Here is a 19,334-nt window from a genome sequence, read left to right on the forward strand (position 1 = left end):
AGAAGTTCTAGACTCTTCTAGAAAGTCTTCATCCTCATCCTAGGAAGTTCTAGACTATTCTAGAAAGTCTTTATCCTCATCCAAAGTCTAGACTCTTCTAGAAGATGTCTTTAAACCTAATCCTAATCCCCTCCTAACCTTGTCACATTTCCTAAACATGGGTTAAAACTTACTAACCCAAGCCAAAGTTAACAAATATCTCCCCCTTCACCCACCCTCATTAAATGCCATCCACTTGCCTATCCCTAAGCTAATCGTAAACCATCCTAATCCATCCTCTAATCATTTGCACAAGCCTAAGTAAGCTTAAAACGTTCCTAATCAAACCCAAGTCGAAATTCCTCTCATCTCCCTCAAAATATCCCAACCATAAAACTTTATGAAGCCCACTAGGCCATAAATGACTCTTCCAAAGCCCTTTCATTGCTCTTACAAGCCATTATGAGGGTCTTTATGAAGATTTTATCCCTTGAGCCTCCTTTGTTGACTCATCCTTCCCCTTTCCTCCATCCTCTCACCCTGTGACATGTGTCACTCCCTGATTGGTTGTAAGGAAGCACAATCCATGTGCTCTCCTCTCATGCAATCTGAGCCCTCCATGAGCTTTTTCCCATCCTTGCATCTTAGCCCTCAATCCCTCAAGCCTCTTGCCTATAAATTGGATCCTTCCCCTTTGCAAAACAACACAATCCATGAAGTAAATTCATAATGCCATTTTAAGAAGCCATTTTACATCAAAACCATACACTCACACCCAAATTCCAACTCCATTTGAAGCCCTTTTTGAAGCATAAGCTTGAGCATACATCCTATCTATTTAGACAAAGCCACTCAACAAGAGAGCTTCTCATTGAGAGAGTCCATTAATGGCTCAGATTCTCAATTGAGAGTTCATCTTAGTCTATCTTGAAGTTTATGAATTTTTTTTAGTTTGTAGAAGCTTTATTTAAATTTGGTTTCTATTAGCATACTAACATTGCTCATATACAATGGCGAATACAAGAAGATTACAACTTCAAGATCCATGATCTCTGCAACTTCTAACTCTAGAGTTGCTCTTCTTTGATCATTCAGATCTCTTCCCAATTTCTCTAATCAATTAATTAATAGGCAAGCATAAACACCTCTATTTATACTTGCCAAAACAACTTATAAAAGATTCTAGGTCTTTACATAAGAGATAGTCTACCTCAAAAAATGGTCTGCACATATCCCAATGCATGATCCTTAAATTAAATTCATTATTCTAATTAAATGAACAAGTTGGCTCACACTAGGAACCAATCATAGATAAATTGGACCAAAGAAGGAACTCATCATTAGCAAACTAGTGAGCTCACTTGACAAATGAAGGGACTTAGAAATAACAAGACTCGGCCAAAGAAGAAACTTTGCAACCACATAATATAGCTAAAGAAGAGACTTGACCAAAACTGTAGAAACTTGATAATCACTAAAAAAATGAACAAAGATGAGTAGGATAACAACACAACCTAGGATGCTCCTACATCAGACAACTGTAGTTGGAAGAAAGTATTCTTCTGGATCATTGATATGTTACAACCTGAGATGAATCCAAATGAGATTGACACATCCATGTAGTATCTTCAACTAGTCTCTTCTTCCACTTCACCAAATATTCATATTAATATTTTCCTCTTGTGCGTTGACCAAATCTATGGTCCAATATTTGTTCAACCTCTTAATTCTGCTTCTCAGGATAATCATCTAGTATAACAACTTCACCATCTGATTCATGATAGTTATATAAATCAGCAATGTGGAATATAGAATATATATCCATGTTATCTAGTAACTCAACTTCATAAGCATTACCACTATCAAATTTCCTCAAAAATTTTATAAGGACCAAACTTCATTTTTAGCTTACTATATGTTATAATAGGAAATCTACCTTTCTTCAAATGAACCGTCACCTCATTTCCAACTCCAAAAACATGATATATTGTATACTTATATGAATTTTCCTCATACTTTTGATTACTTTTTTCCAACCTCAACTTCACTTCCTCATGCAATGACTTCATAAAATTAGCAAATATTTCCCCTTCATCACTTCTCTTCTCTTCACTATTAACATCCCTCAAATATGATATACCTCTAGGATGCATTCTAGTAACAATCTTCCTAGTACTCCTATTCATAGAATTATTATATGCAAACTCAGCTTGTGCCAATACCATATCCCAATTACTCATCTTATCTCCAACTCAACATCTCAAAAAATTACCCAATCTTCTATTCACAACCTCTATCTATCCATATATCTTGGATGGGATGTAGAACTAAACATCAACACAATATCCATCTTATTTGACAAACTCCTTCAAATTTCACCTACAAATTTGTTGTCTTTATCAGAGATAATACTTCTTGGTAATCCATGCAACCTAACAATCTCTTTGAATAAAAGTTCTACAACATGCACTACATCTAATATCTTCTTACACTAGTATGAAAATTTCAATTTTAGAAAATCTATCCACAACAAAAAAACATGGAATCATACACCTTTGTTGTCTTAGGTAATCCAAGATTAAAATCCATATTGATGTCACTCCAAGGTTTCTTAGGAATAGAAATAGGTATATACAATCCAATATTCTAACTTAATCCTTTTGCAACTTAATGAATTCTACAAATCTTAACAAACTTATGAGCACCCTTATGCATTTTTTAGCTATAATACTTATCCTTAAGAAAACTCATTGTCATATCAATGCCAAAGTATTTGGCCAATCTGACAGAATGTTTTTCCTTAATCAGATTAACTCTCATAGAACCTCTTGCTATACATAACTAAATTATTTTGAACACCATATCTTCTTGAACAAAATACTCAGTTCATTTGATAGATTTGTTGCTCTACACTCTCTCCATGACTCAAAAAAATAGGGTCAATGTTATACAATTGCTTCATCTCATCAAAACCACAGACTTCAACCTTCATCCTGAACAACAAAGAACATCTTCTACTCAATGCATCTGCAACTCTGTTAATGACTCCACTTTTATTCTTTATCATAAATGTGATATATTGCAACAACTCAACCCACTTCATATATTTTTAATTCAACTTATGTTGACTTTCCAAATACTATAAAGGTTTATGAACAATATATAATAAAAATTCCTTAGGAATCAAATAATGTCTCCACTTCTTGAAGGCTTGAACAATAGCATAGAACTCTTGATCATACATAGAATACATTTTTTAGCATCATTCAACTTCTCACTACCAATAGATCCTATTGCACTACCACTTGCATCACATTAAACTTGAAATTTACCTTGTTCAAATTAGGAAAAGCTAATATAGGTAACTCAATAACCTTTTGTTTCAAAATCTCAAAACTCTTATTAGCTCCATGTGTCCACTTTAATTCCTTTTTATCTCTTCTCATAGTCTAAGTCATATCATTACAAACAAAACTGAAATTCATTATAAACTTTCTATAGAAACCAACCAAACCATGAAATGATCTTACCTCACCTTCTTAGGTATAGGCCACTGCACAATTTTTTTAACCTTCTTAGGATCCATTCTCAAACCATCGTATAAAATCATAAATCCAAAATATAAAATCTCCTTTTACATAAATGAAAACTTCTTCAAATTAATCAATAATTTCTCCTCTTTCATCCTCTACAATACTTGCCTAATATGCTCAAGATGTTCTTCCTTAGTCTTACTAAATATTAGAATATCATCCAAATAAAAAATCACAAACTGACCTAAGAATTAATTTAGAACTTCATTCATAAACCTCATGAAAGTACTTGGTGCACTAGTCAAACCAAAAAACATAATCAACCATTGATAAAAATTATCCTTTGTCTTGAAAGCTATCTTCCACTCATTAGCTTCTCTAATTATGATTAGATGATAACCACTCTTCAAATCAATCTTGGTAAAGTATTTGACTCCACTCAAACAATCCATTATGTCATCCATCCTTGGCATAGGAAACCTATACTTCACTATTATCTTGTTAATAGCTTTTAAATCAATATAGATTCTCCATTCTCCATTCTTCTTAAGTGCCAATACAGTAGGCACAATACATAGATTCAAGATTTCTCTAATCAAACCTTTCTATAAAAACTTCTACATTGATCTATTAAGTTCTTCATTCTTCATAGGTGTCAATATATATGGTGCTTTATTTGGAAATATATCTCCAAGAATTAGCTCCATACCCCTTACTAGTGGTAAACCTTTAGGGATATCTTCTACAACAACTTTCTTTTACTCATTCAACAAGTTTTCAATTTCTATTGGCACTCGGCCTCTACCATCTTCTGTCACTCGACCTTTACCATCTATTATCACTTGGCCATTACTATTTTCTGTCACTTAACCATTACTATGAAAATTTGGACCTCTAAGAATTATAGTAAATTTTTTTTCTTCTTCATCTCCTTCTCAAATAGTTTCCCATTGACCATACAAATTCTAACAATAGTACAATTTATCTCATCTGGTACTTTAATCAAAGGAGACAATTTTTTCTTCACTCCATTCATCCAAAGAGTATATTGAATCAATCTATCATCATGTACAACATGTCTATCATACTGCAATGGTCTACCCAAAACAACGTAACAACAATCCATAGGCATAACATCACACAAAACTTCATCAAAGTAGTTTCCAATCTTGAATTTTACAACAGATTTCTCACTTACCAATAACTTATGTTCATCCTTGATCCATGAAACATGATAAGGTTTAGGGTGTCTCAACCTTTGCAAATGCAACTTTGTAACCAGCTCCTTTGATGCCAAATTTGTTGAACTAGCACTATCAATGATCAGTTCACAACATTTTTTTGCCATTTTACATTTGGTCTTCAAAATACTTTTCCTTAGGATAGGTTCTTCATCAATTCTTTCACTACTTAAAGTTCTCCTTACCATTAATTTTTCTCTAGCATTAGGTCCACTTGGTGAACCCTCAAGATCCCCTTGAATTACAATATTTTTGTTACTACTTCCACTCTCACCAGAGTATTTACACTTAAAGTATCTATGCCCTTCTTGACCACATCTGAAACAATCACCACAAAAACCACCTCTAGGGTAAGAACTAACTCTTCCTTAGTAAGAAAAAGCACCTTCTCAATAAGAATTATTATAGTTCCATTCGATCATACTTTTTTCATCAATTTTCCACTCATATTTTCCTTTATTTTATATAGAATTGTCAAATCTGCCACCTTCTCCATAAGATCTACCTCTGCCTCTTCGGAATCTACCATCTCTACCTCTCTATCTCTTCTCATGCTTCTTTTTCAAGATCTCCTCAACTTCATGGCATATTGATATGCTTCTTCCACACTATCCAATTTTACAAAATTTATTTCATCTTGAATCCTAGAACTCAAAGTATTCAGATACCTTGTGAATTTCTCAACCTCATCATCCACATATCTAGATCCGATGTTCAATCTATATAATTCCCTAGTGTATTCCTTCAAAGTAATGTCCTTTTGTCTTAGATTTTGCATCTTACTCAACAAGATAACTTGGTAATCAGTAGGAAGGAACTTATTCTTTACCTTATGATGGAACATATTTGAAATTTTGTCCATAAATACGAAATTTTTCTAATTTTTCCAAATTTGGATTAAAAAAAGAACGAGTCTCTAACTTTGTAATTTTGATACCCAATTTAGGATGAATTTCTAATTTTACAATTTTGGAAGAGTGAGTTCCATTGAATAAAATTGATGGTTCAAATTTGTAATTTTGCTGAGACCTTTAAACTCTAAGTCCAAAGTTTGAAAATTTCACAATTTTGAAGGATAATTTTAAAGTTTATTTTGTAAAGGTAAAATTAATGTTAAAATAAATTGAAATATCAAAATATTAATGACCACACTTGGATTTTTTTTGTAGCACTTAGTGATGTGACATATGGAGAAAATCATGAATTCTCAAATGCCCAAAAATTTATGATCATTAAATGAGGAATGTCTTGAAGCTAATAAATCATCGAGAATGAGTTATTTTGCACATACCAAAAAGGGTGGAGAAAAGGAGAAGACGATGGATTTGGAGTTCTCCTTTTTGAACAATTAGCTTTCAAAATAGTAAGTTATAATTTCCTCCTATATAGCTACAATCATTTCAAGATGGTCCTATAAAGAAAGATGTTAGTAAGGAACAAAAGAGGAACTGGTGGAAAAATTCATTTAGAAAATGTTGTTCGAAGTTTTTATTGGATCATCTTTAGGTGGTAAAATGTCTATATTTCAAGATGAATTCAAAGAGTGTAGGGATTCAAAATAACCTCTACATGGTATACCCTTGTTTCTGTATTTCTATGCAAATAGAATCGAGAGGGAACACATAAATAATCCTTGGAGACTTGACTTAGGAAAAATAGTTGTTCCTAATATTTTTGTGGATATTAATCTTATAAATGTATTAGAAAAACATTATGAACCCACCACCAGAACAGTGAGGAAATTGGATGGCATGCTCTTGTTAGTACTTACGAAGTCATTTATTGAACAGTGTTTTGGATTGAGCACCTAAGCTCTCACAAAAATTGACAGAGAATGTTTCAAGAATAAATATTAGAAAATCATGAAGGTTGGCAAATATAGGGAAATTTCTCATTTCATGTGTAGGGGTCATAATGATAAACTGATGTATGTGGACAATATGGGCCCTCATTTAGTTGAATCATTCATGATATTTTTAAAGAATACCTTCTATACAGGGCTTCAAATTTTTGGAGAAGATGAAAAGAAAAATGGTTTCCTTCAACTGCATGTACACGTATATTAAGATTTAGAATCCACATACCTACCTAGAATTTGAATTTTCTAGTGAGATTGAGAAGAGTTTCCATGATCAATTAGTCAAATGGAAAACTTCAAGGCCATTAAAAAATTATTCAATGTTGTGTCACTTAATATTATACTAGAATATTGACCAATTTAGGAAATGTATGAAGTTAATGACTACTGATGATGATGGTAGTAGTCCCATGTTTATTAAAAGGTAGTTCCTGGTGGTCATGTTTTTTCCCTATGCCTTCATGAACATATCCTTCCATGAATTACTAGTTTTGTGTACCAATTAGGGTTTGGTCTTATCAAATATTGGTTGATCCTAAGGAAGAACCCTATTCTAAATAAAATTTGTGCCCTAAATGAGCCTTTTAGGTCATAAGATTGTCACCTCTTAATTGAGCAAGAGAAAATCATTCATAAAAAGTTATAATTTGTGGAAACCTTTTAAGTTTTTTGTTTTAACTCCATAATTCCCTTAAAAATCCCACACTTTTAGATCTTTTTAAGATCTAATATTATCACTATATCACAATGAAAATCTTTGGTCACTTTATCTCATATGACATAGTGACCAAATGTGGTGTTACACTTGGGACCCAACTGATATTTAAATATAACTTTAATATGTTTCACCATGGATCCTCCTAAATCAATGATGGTCACTATGTCGCAACTGAAAAAATGGAATGGTTTTGTCGATAGCAACATGGAATCCTCTCACCAAACTAAAATAGGATGGGCCAAAAAGTGAATACGGTATCGTAATCTTGCTTGTCATAAATGAGCTCTACAAGTGTGGTGGGTTTTCAGATGTGTTAGGCATAGTAAAAAAGGAACCAAAATAAGAACATGTTGTTTTCCTCTTCATGATGATAGTTTTCTACAAAATCATGGTGATCGCTATTTCGTGACTAAAAAATTCATCATTTTGGTTGGTAATGACATAGCACCTTCTTATAAAAGTGAAAAATAGTGTGATTAACACATAAGACAGGCACTATAAAATTGTTTATCAGTAGTGAGCCATGTAATCATTATGGAATGTCAGTAACATTGAATACAATAATAAAAAAGGGAACATACACATTTCATATGGCCATATTCCTTCAAAGAATACAGTGGTTGCTCTGTCACGACCAAAAAACCCTTGGTTCACACCAATAATGACATAGCACCTTCCCATGAAAAAAACACGGTGGAAATTAATTTTAAAGAGTAGCATCAAAAGTTAGAATGTCTTTCTAGCATGTCAAAATGATGTCATGTCATGAGATACATGGATTCGATCTTAGAAGTAGGACAAATGTTGTTTGTACACCGTCAAATCAAAGATACATCGATGGTGGATGCCAAGTCACTATAAGAAGTTGCTCAATGTTTAGTGGTAGCAACATGGTAACCAAAGGGGAAAAAAAAGGATCTACCACAGTTGCACTAAAGCACTTGTAAAATACACATCGTCAGATAAGGGAAGAATCAATAGTGATCACTATGTCATATGCCAGAGTTGCTCAATGTTTATGCATAGGGACATAGCAAGAACATGACACGTGTCCATGAGCACTAATGGGTCCAGATTAAGTTGCTAGTAATGGAGGGAAAGGCTTACACAAAGAGATTTTATTGGGTTGACTATCAACTTGGAAAGTAGAAAATGAGTCATCCATGATTTTATTCGTGGATGGTCAGATTTTTTAAAATTGATGGTGTGCTTTAAAAATAGAAGGTGATGCCACCCTATTTTTTCCTTACAATTCATTTATTAAGATTGAAGGTTCCCTATGCTAACTAGAAACAAAGTATATTGCAATTATTTTTCCTTTAATTCTCTACACAATTTTTTTTTAGACTTTTAGAGAGCTTAGAGCCATTGAAGAATTGTGCTTTATCTAATTAAAGCACAAAAGAATTTCTAGTATTCATAGTGTGTCATATAATTATAGATAAAAATTAGTGAAGAGCCAAGTAAGTTTATCAATTCACCATATATATATATATCAAATTTTTCTAGTTTTGTACAAATTTTATCCATCATGCCTCCAAAGAAAGTCTTCTCGGGATGAGTAGATTATGCTAACAGAAACATACATGATGACCTACTTGAATTATTGCCTGAGTCTACAAATGAGTCTTCCTAGTTGAAGAAGTTAATTTTTGTAAGCCCTAGGCTCAAGATTATAGATGGTTTATATGAGAGAGGAAATTGGATTAGGGATGCTACTACTACCAAGTCAGGGGCTTTTATTTTTAGGAACTCTTTTTTAGAGAGAAATTTGTTTTCTCCTCATGGAAACATTTGGAATTTTGATTTAGCAAAGCTAGTGGTCCTTGGTGTATTTGTGGATGTTGAACTACTCATGGCCATTGCCCAAAACTATGACTTTATAGCCAAAGTAATAAGAAGATTGGATGGGGAATGCTTGATGAGTATAAGTGCTAAAGAAATTCGAAAGGTCTTTGGTTTGGAACCCTTTTCAGATTACCATATACCCATTGACCTACTAGGACAAAGGAATACTCATCAAAGAAGGATAAGGGTACGCAAGGTGCACTAAGTGCACATTTGGCCTCAATTGGGAATTTTCCATTGGTCACAACATCTATAAAGGATACTTTTAAGAAGGATTTTTTCACTTCTAGAGCCCTAGAAATATATATGGCTTTATGTAGAGTTTTTCGCAAAGATGAGAAGAGTTTTATGCTAGTTAAATTTATTTATATGATGGCTCATATTTCTTTTGGTGTGGATATTATTTTTTATTTTTCACTTTATATAGCAAAAGAAATCCATATAGGGCTAGTTGGAATTTCCAAAGGCAAGGTAGAAAAGATTTTTTCCCATTATTCATTGTTGATGCATATGTTCTTATTTAAGGGGGTGACATATTTTGGTAAGGAGATGGTTTTGAATAGAGAACATGAAGGAGAGGCTTCACCAGTCTAGTCATGGAGTACATATATGACCGAGGATGTAGAAAAGGCCAATTTTGTTAGGTTTGATCGATATTTTTCCTATTAAGGGACAATCCCAAAATCCATAGCGCATTAATGAATTTTAATTAGACCAATGGATAATCTTTTTGTTTTAAATTTATCACATAATTGGGATGATATTATACCATACCCTATTTCAACAGTTTTTAGGGTTTATGGTTTCCAAGGGACTCCCCATGTACTACCCTACCAGGTGCCTTTGAAAGTAGGGATAATTGATATATTGTGGCAGCTAGGAGGATTGGAGGAAACATATTTGGTTAGAAGAAATAGAAGTTCAATTTTCCCCACTTGTACTATGGCCTACAATTTCATAATTACAAAACGTGGATGGTTGTTTTTGTATAAATTCTTGGATTAGTACAAGATGGCTATCTCATCCCCATTTTTGTGATTTTGAGGGATTTTTTGATATCTTTAGGTTAAGGGCTAAAGTTGGTTCCAAAAAACATGAACCTTATTTCCCTAAGGATATAATAAGGACTAAGTTCTCTTTGCAAGAGTAGGAGATTAAGAAAGAAAAATGGAGAGTTTTCTCTAGAAATTCTGAAATTTATTCACTATTTTGATAAAGATCATAAGCCTCTACATGATGCAAAAATAGAGGTAGATAGAATAAATAAACTCATGATTTCTTTTCCTGCAATCATGGAAACAATGAATGAAAATAAATATTTTTTTATTAATTCTTTTCCTGAAAAAGCTAGAGAGGTAATGAGGAGATCAACATTTACTCCTTCAGTAAGAATAGGGTAGTTGGTTGTCCAGAAGAGACTTGGATATAATGTGATTTAGAGTAAAAGGGCCACTGTGGATAAAGGAAAACAGATAGTAGGATCAACTAGTGTTGTCCTAGAAGAAAGACCTGATGAGCCCTTGTCCAAGAGGTAGAAAATAATAAGGGAACAAATACCTTCCATTTAGGAATATTCACTTACACAGTCCCCATTATAGATAGGAGATGAACAACTTACCATGGAGTAGATAGAGCAGTTAGGGTCCTAAGGGGGAATATTCATTACACAGGATAAATTAGAAGAGGGAAATCTACAGGAACCTCCAATTCTAAGCTTAGAGTTAATATTGGTAGATTATAGAGGGAAGGAGTTGGATCCTATAATTGAATAGGCTAGTCATGAGTTCATATCTAATGACAATTTTGTTAAAACTAGAGCCTTCCACCAATTTTCCTAGAGAACAAACATGGGAAATTTTGAGGAAAGGTGTAATAAACTAAAAGTAGAGCATCCAAGAATGGAGGTTGTAGATGTGCAAAATTAGGTATAGAAGAAATGATGCAAGAATTCAAAATCATGACCCCTGAAGAGCAAACAAATGGTAAAGGAATCTATTGTTTTATTGCTATCCAATTGGGATATAGCAGATGCTTTAGTTTTTAATTCTATTGTAGACAAGATGAGTTTAAAGAATTAATGGAAGAAAGAAAGAAATGGTGCCAAATATAGTGAGCACTAGGTTGCATTGGTTATTTGGTCATTGAGAAAAGGATCTAGGACTAGCTCTTCATAGGCTGATAATACTGGGTTAATAGGCAACCTAATTGTGAAGAGAGTAAAAGAGACTACTAATGTAGAAGTTCCACATCTGGGTGTTGGCACAACTCATTTTACTTTAGCCACTGCTAAAAGAGACCAAAAAGAAAAGTTAGAATTGCGGGATAGATATGAGAAACTTTTGGCTACATATAATAAAGAAGTTTAAAGAAGAATTAAGCTTGAGAATAAAGTGATGGGACAATCCACTAGGCCACAAATCACTTATCCTTTCCCATAAGTGGAATCTTCTAGATCCACTCCCTTCATTGAGATCCTTGATATACATAAAGGCCAAAATTTTATACTATTGAGGAGTTGGAGGAAGAAAAGTATAAGCTGAGGGCCTTGCAAGATGACTTAACTTATCAGTATAGAGAAAAATGTAGAAAAGAAATCTTATATCTAGTAGATAAGATTGATTGGCTAGCATTCTATGAACAATTAGTGAATATATTAGATATGTGGAGAGAAATCAAAGATGTTGAGGAGAGTTTGAAACCTATAATAAGTAAATGGGATGGAAGAGATAAGAATATCACCCATTTTGTGCATTTTAGTTATTGACTTATCTTGTGAAAAAATAGAAAAAACTTTTGATATAACTAGTAATCTATTTGATTTTCAAAATAAGAAGGAGGTAGTGCAAAAAAGAATAATAATTTGTTTATTAAAATATTTAGGTGAGAAATTTGATCTTTTTCGCTAGGCACTCAAAAAGATTGACATAATAAAAGAGAAAAAGGAGTGGGGAAAAGAATTAAATGATTTATTGTGAAAAAGAATAAATGAAGTTAGTAATTAAGAAGGACATGTGCTATGGGTGAGGAAAAATGAAGAATTTGTTAAAGTACAACTATTTTACAATTCCCTCATAAAGGAATTTGTTGAAATAAATGAATTAGGGGATTGGGTGGTTAAAATTCAATGAGAAATCTTGAACTTTGATTGGCCTAATGACACAGTCTCCAAAAAATGGATAGATGATTTTTTCCATTCAAAACAAATGGAAATAAAAGGAGGGGATGTGGACCCTAATGAAGACCAAAAAGATGACACATCAGTGCATGCACAAGAAGACAAAGAAGAAGAACCAGCCCAAGTGGAATGCATGGTGGTCCCAACTACTAATTTGGCAATAGAGGATTCAGAAATAACTATTGTTTTAACAATTCATGATGATGAAAGTGCAGAGCCTTGAGTTGAAGTGACCTTGGAGAGATCCGAGCTAGACACGTCATTAACAAACTTGATGGCTACATAATCCAAGGATTCAAAATAATAAAAAATCCAATAATGGAATTTATAGTATTTGAAAGTGTAATAGAAAATAAGCCCACCAAAAGGAATATTATGATGTCAAGTTTTTTCTGTTGCACAAAATTTTGTCTCTTGTGACAGTAGATTTTGTAAAAAGTCTTTTATTTAAAAAGAAATTTCTTAGTTCTTTATGACTAAAGCTTGTTGCATCTCACACTATATAAGTGAGATTCCAAGGCAAGAGAAAGGGTCTGAGTTATTACATAATTTTAGTATTTACTAAGTTTGTTCAGTCCAATTTCTTGATGTAAAATTTTTGATGTGTTTCTCTACAAATATTTGAGAATACATTAACCTTGTAGGATCTTGAGGTCTTATCTTGAGTCATTCTGAGTTTTCTTTCAATTGTATATGATTTTCAAAGGAAATTGATACCAAGTTGAACTATCCCCATATCTGTTCTAGCTGAATTTTGTCTCCATTTTTATTACCTAGTCATTTTGGAGTTATATAAGCAAAGCTTGTTCAATTGAATGCAATTAAATTAAGTTGTATTTCAATTCACTATTGTTTTTAATTCAATAAATTAAGTAAATTCTTCAGTGAGGTTGATAGGGTTTCCATGGTAATAGAAAGAATGTCTATAAGAATGATTTTAAGTGAAAATTGCTAATACTATTGATCGTAATGCAATCAATTAGATCTAGAAATAGAATGGATTCTAAATCCAAATGAATAAGACACTGATCTATTGATTCAATCTATAGATGGAAACATCATGAACAAGCATCAAGCTTAAATTCAAAATCAATTTTAGTTTACTATTTGAAGAATGTCAATGCTGGTTAGCACTTGTTTGCATTTAATCCCTTTGTTGTAGTTAGCTACTATTGCTTAGAATTATTTGTAAATCTAAGAAAAATTGTGACCAAATTTGCTATAAGGAATGAAATATGTGTGAAATATCAATTTGAAAATCTTCCATCCCTCAAGTGCACCTACCTTGGTTTTGCAGAGTCTAAAGAGTAGAAAATCTCTTATGATTTTGTTGAAGTTGAGTCCAGATTTTAAGAACAAGTAACTTTTTATAGGAAGTAGCTGACCCTTAGGTTATTATGATGTTTATAATATTGATATTAAGTATTTTGTTGCTTAATAGTTAAAAAACACCAATAGTTCCCACTTTGGGACACTCATGCTAGAGATGGTGAATTCACTAGTTTTAGAGATGTATTTGTACAATGGCTAATCACAATGATTGGAGGACCCATAATGAAGATTCCTCAAGAAATATTGAATATGTCAAGGCCTAAGCATTTTCAACCTAGTAAAATTTTTCTTTCAAATTTGGGAGATTGGATTGTGAAACTAGAGTATAAATTGTTCAGAATATATAGATATATGCAACTTCCTCACAAATTACCATTATTTTTTCGAGAGAGATAATTTTTTTTGGAATTAATTTAGAAGATGATGTGGGTAGAGAAAGATATAGCCCAACCAAGGAGGAAGGTTAATATATACTCCCACATTGTATTCAATTTTATGGTTTTTTAATTGGGTATAACATGATTCTAGATGTGCAAGATTTTATTAAATGATTATTGGTTAGAGAGAGAAGAGTGGGCAAATGACCCTGAAGGGAACATTAGAAGTGTTAAGCCCATATATGCCCATCAGTTGAAGCTAGAAGATGATGTTATAAGAAAATGTGATGATTTGAACCAAGTTTATCAGATATTAAATAAATTGGCATGTCTTGTCCAAAATTGAGCAAAAATGGTTGAGTGAGGGTCTGCCCCAATTTATTTAAAAATGGACTTAGAAGTGATGAGAATAGAAAAGTGTATCCAAAAATTTGATGGGTTATATCAAGAGTATCTAAAGCAAGAAAAGGGTAAACATATTAAGGAAACATCAGTTCCCCATCAAGCTAAAGGAGAAAAGTGGATATGATTGAGCCTAGCTCTAGCACTTCTACCTCCTTACCACAATAGGAGGAAAGAGCCACCATATCATTAGTTTCATATGATGACTTTGATGATGAAGCATCTATAGAGATTGCTTGAGTTCTTGAGAGTTTGAAGGATGATAAAGGGTATGGATCCTTAGGGTGTTCCCTCAAGTATTCTAAAGAAAAGCATGGATATCATGCCCAAACAATGGAAAATGATACAATAATAGATATTTAAGATGAGAAAAAAACCATTTCTTTATGCTTCATTGAACAATTTTTTTTATTCAATCACAAGAATTCAAGGATTTATAGACTAAGTACAAAATGAAGGATTTTGAGGAGAAAAAGGCCAAGAGATTTGAAGAAGTGGATGAGTCACAACATGCTACAATTATAAAGAAGATGATGAGTGAATTATATTTGGATAGGATCAATTGTACCAAAATGAATCTATAGAAATAGTTAAAAGGAGTGATATTATGATCTTGCCCAATTTAACTCTCAAGGAGTTGCTGTTACTTGACTAGATAAGGAAGCAATAGGATTTTACCTTGGTGTAAGAATTTGAGTCATTAGATAAGGTGGAAGGAATGGGTTATGATCCAAGAGAAGAGAAATTGGCCACTTGGGTAACATTCAACAAAAATAAACCAAAACTAATTCATAGTTCACAAGGTGAAGAAGCAATGATCCTAATCTAGACCATTGAGAATGTAGACTTAGTACTTACTACTACCAGACTCACTCATGAGTCAATGTTCAACCAAGCTCAAATTGGGCATATGAAAGAAATGATAAAAGAATTTAAAAAAGAGAAATGAAAATGAATTATATCATTAATATAATTCATGTAAATACTCAAATTCTAGAAAAGGAATTCATTGAAAAGGGTTCTAGTGAAGTTTCTAGTGTAGTGGTTGTTTGGAAAGCTCCTGTCATTGCTGAAGAAAAACTTCCTACCACATGATTGATTGATCATCATGATTATGTTTTCAATACATTAAAAGAAGGGATGGTGTATAGGGAAAATTTTATTCTAGAAAAATGTAAAGAATTTTTTGAAGGGTACAATAATATTTTGAGCATGATGTATATCTTCATGAAAGGAATAGAAAAGTTATCAGAACTAGATAGAAAATGGTGTCCATTAAAGTTTGAATTAAATAATTTGTTTCAAATTAATAAAAGGGACCTTGACGCTCTTGTAGATATTAGGAATACTATTTATTTTCTTGACACAATAGAAAAAAATCAAGCTTATATGAATTAAGAAAATATAAACTCAAAGAGAAATAAATGACAATCTTTGTTGTTGAGCATTCATGTGTTCCTTCAATTGTTGATGAAAATGGAAATATTAAATCTCTTAAAGATTGGATTCACAAATTTCAAATGTTTCCACAGTTAGTAATAACAAAATACAAGGATGACAAGACCTTTTAGATGGACATATTTCATAGATTACTCAATAAGTTGATTGCCATGGAGAATAAGTTTGCAAAATTCAGTGCTAAGATTAAAATAGCCTGAGGAACAAGGTGAAGTGATCCATAGGCTTTTGACCCAACAATTTATACTTTCACATGGCCCACTCATGCCTAGATCCAAATGGATTGAAGTATACATAAAGGTGCCTAAGGAGGTTGAGGATGTGACTATTGTTGTAGAAGGAGATGTCAAAGAATCTTGATAGTTATCTTATATTTTATGTACTTGTTTTTGCATAATTAGGTAATTATTTCTAGCTATGTAAAGATCTAAAGCTTGTTTGTACCTTTTCATTTTGTAAGGAAAAGGTAATAAGACCTTTATATATTAGAATGACCTTTTTAAACTGGGGGATGAAATATGAAAAAATAATATTAGAGAGAGCATTTTGCAATTTTTAGTATGAACTAAATACTTTACCTTTGTGTATTTACGAGATGACTCTCCAATCTAAACTCCTCTTGTATTTCCTTATAAAGAAATAGAAAAAATGATAGTTCCTTTAAATCTCTTTTGGTTTATGGTGTATTAAATGTCTCATGTTCTTCACTATTGTATCAATGAATGGAAATAATGCATGAACTTGTTCTACATTAGTCTCCTTAAGTTGGGGTTAAATTCATCTAGGCATGGGATTGCATTTATCTCTCCTTTTATTAGGAAGTTGATGGGGTACACATTGTCTCTAAGGGTTCAAATAATAAGATCATGTGAGAATTGACACTATTTGTCCAAAAGGACTAAGGATTGGTCATTGCATGTTTCTTGTAAGTGTATACATATGGTTGTAGGCTAATGATGTTTGATCCATCAATAATCCATAGATTCCCTTATAATAATTTCTTTCTCTTTAAAGTCCTTCAAAAGTCTTCCAAAGCACCTAGATTTCTCCTTGAGAACCTTTGCCAACTCAAAAGCATCATTAAATCTTCACTTATAACTATTGTAAGGAAACTTGCAAGAAAAATATATAACTATTTTCGCATAACCCATAATAGATTTGAAATAAATATGCAATTAAAATCCACATGCAAGAGAATAAAAAATATAGCCACAAAAAAATGTGACACAAGATATGCCATTAGAAATCCTCATTAATGGAAAAATCCAGCCCCCAAAAGCATCCATCACCATGTATTACTAAAAAAAATACCATTGTAGTACAATCATGGAAGGTTTCCAATCTATAGCCATAACCAAGTAATCCATGTGAACTAGCATGAATACAATATCTCATTGCATGCTTCCAACCTTCAAAAATGCTCCCTTGGCTAACCTATCAAGCTTTGTCTTTCTTAAATTTCCATTTTTCCTAGTTTTCTCTTTTATCTTATCTCTAGAATTACCCTTGTGGTTGCTTATATAGTAGAAAGTATCACAAAATGACCAAGTGGTATTACATAAACCATGTGCTACCTAACCCATTGAATCTAGATTTAATATTGGACTTTTAATTTTTTTCACCAATATTAAATAATTACATTAAATATTATCATAATGTTACGATATAAACCATCAAGAATATTTTATGGGAATCTCTCCATGTTGCATGCCCATCTAGGAATCTCAACAATCTCCCACTTGTTGTATACATTGTATAGGGTCAATTTGTACCACATAAATGAACAAGAAAATAATCCATCCTAGCACATCCACCATTATGGATCAATGTATGCTACATGCTCCATCCTAGTACCTACAAAAAAATCAAAGTATCTAGCTTCTCAAACATGAATGAAGCCACCTCATATTATACCACTGCCACTAGACATACATAGAATCCATCTAAAGAGAAATATACCCAACCTATCATATAAGAATCATAAAATTATGTACTAACTAAAATGTCAATCATAGAAAACCTGATCCAAAGGTAATCACATGTAAGCTGAAATAGCACCCATAACAAGTACCAAACCCATTCAACTATCCATAACTCCAAAGGTATACGAAATGAATCTCATATCACCAATATATCCAATCTGTAACTTGCAATTACAATCCTAAAGAGAAATACCTACCACATATATACCAAGAAGCTCCCACTGCAAAAGATAATGTCAAATCTATAATTAATCGACTCACAACATCTCAAAGAAGTGAATCCATGTAGTATCAAGGAAATTCACAATACATAAACCAATATCATGCAAGAAAAAATATCATAAAAAGTATCCAACACTCTTTGAAGTTCTCCAAAACCAACAAAGGAAAGAGATAAAGGAATAACCATGTCATCTCTCACATGACATCCATGGAAAGTATAATCAGAAAAGATAGTCCTACCTTTGATAGAAGAAATTTCAACCCCCAAATGGTGGAAATTTGTGGTGAGTTATTAGATTTGTGTAAAGAGTAGAGTATTGAGTTTGTAGATCCAAAATCACTCTGTTGTATATGAGGGAACAAAAGTATAAGTACAGATAGATCTAGATCAGAAGAAGATATTGATCTACTTACAAAGAGAGAACCAAAAGGTATGGAAATATTTGTTTATTGGACATGTAAAGAATATGGTCATTATGCATCTAAGTGTCCTAAAAGAGAGAAAAAGTATAAAGAAAATTACAAACCTAGAAAAGATAGAGAGTTCTTGTATACAAATGAAGATAATGATCCTAATGAACAAGCATTAAGTGCTAGTGATGATGAAATTGGATTTGTGGAAAATAAAGAAGAAAGTCTAGAGAAAGAATCTCTGGTGCCATAGGTTGAGAAGAAATCTAATAGGATAATTGAAAATTTTTGTTCACATCATATGACTAGTGATATAAACAAGTTTGTTGACTTCAAAAGTCAGGATGGTGGAATTGTTAGTGTTGGAAATAATGCAACATGCCAAGTTAAAGGTATTGGATCTATAACTCTTGATGTAAAACTAAAAATAAGGATGTATATTTTATTGATGGTTTAAAGCACAATTGTTTGAGTATTGGACATCTAGTAGAAAAAGGTTATTAGTTATAGTTCAAGATAAGACATGCATGATCAAAGATAAAGATGAAAGGTAATTAGAATAGGAACTAGATCTAGAGGTAATATATTTCAATTGAATCTTACTAAAATGACATGTTTGGTTGCAAAAGTAGAGGATAGTTGGTTATGGCATAAGAGATTTTGTCATATAAAATTTGACATTATTATGAAGACTAGTAATGTGTTTGCAGGTAGTGATTTTCCTAAGATTGTAAAGCCTACTAACACAATTTCTAAGGAATGTGTGTTGGCAAAGCATAACAAAACTTTTCCTTGAAA

This window comes from Cupressus sempervirens, chromosome 5 (assembly GCF_028749045.1).
Source record: "Cupressus sempervirens isolate cs-2001-9-10 chromosome 5, ASM2874904v1, whole genome shotgun sequence".
NCBI lineage: Eukaryota > Viridiplantae > Streptophyta > Pinopsida > Cupressales > Cupressaceae > Cupressus > Cupressus sempervirens.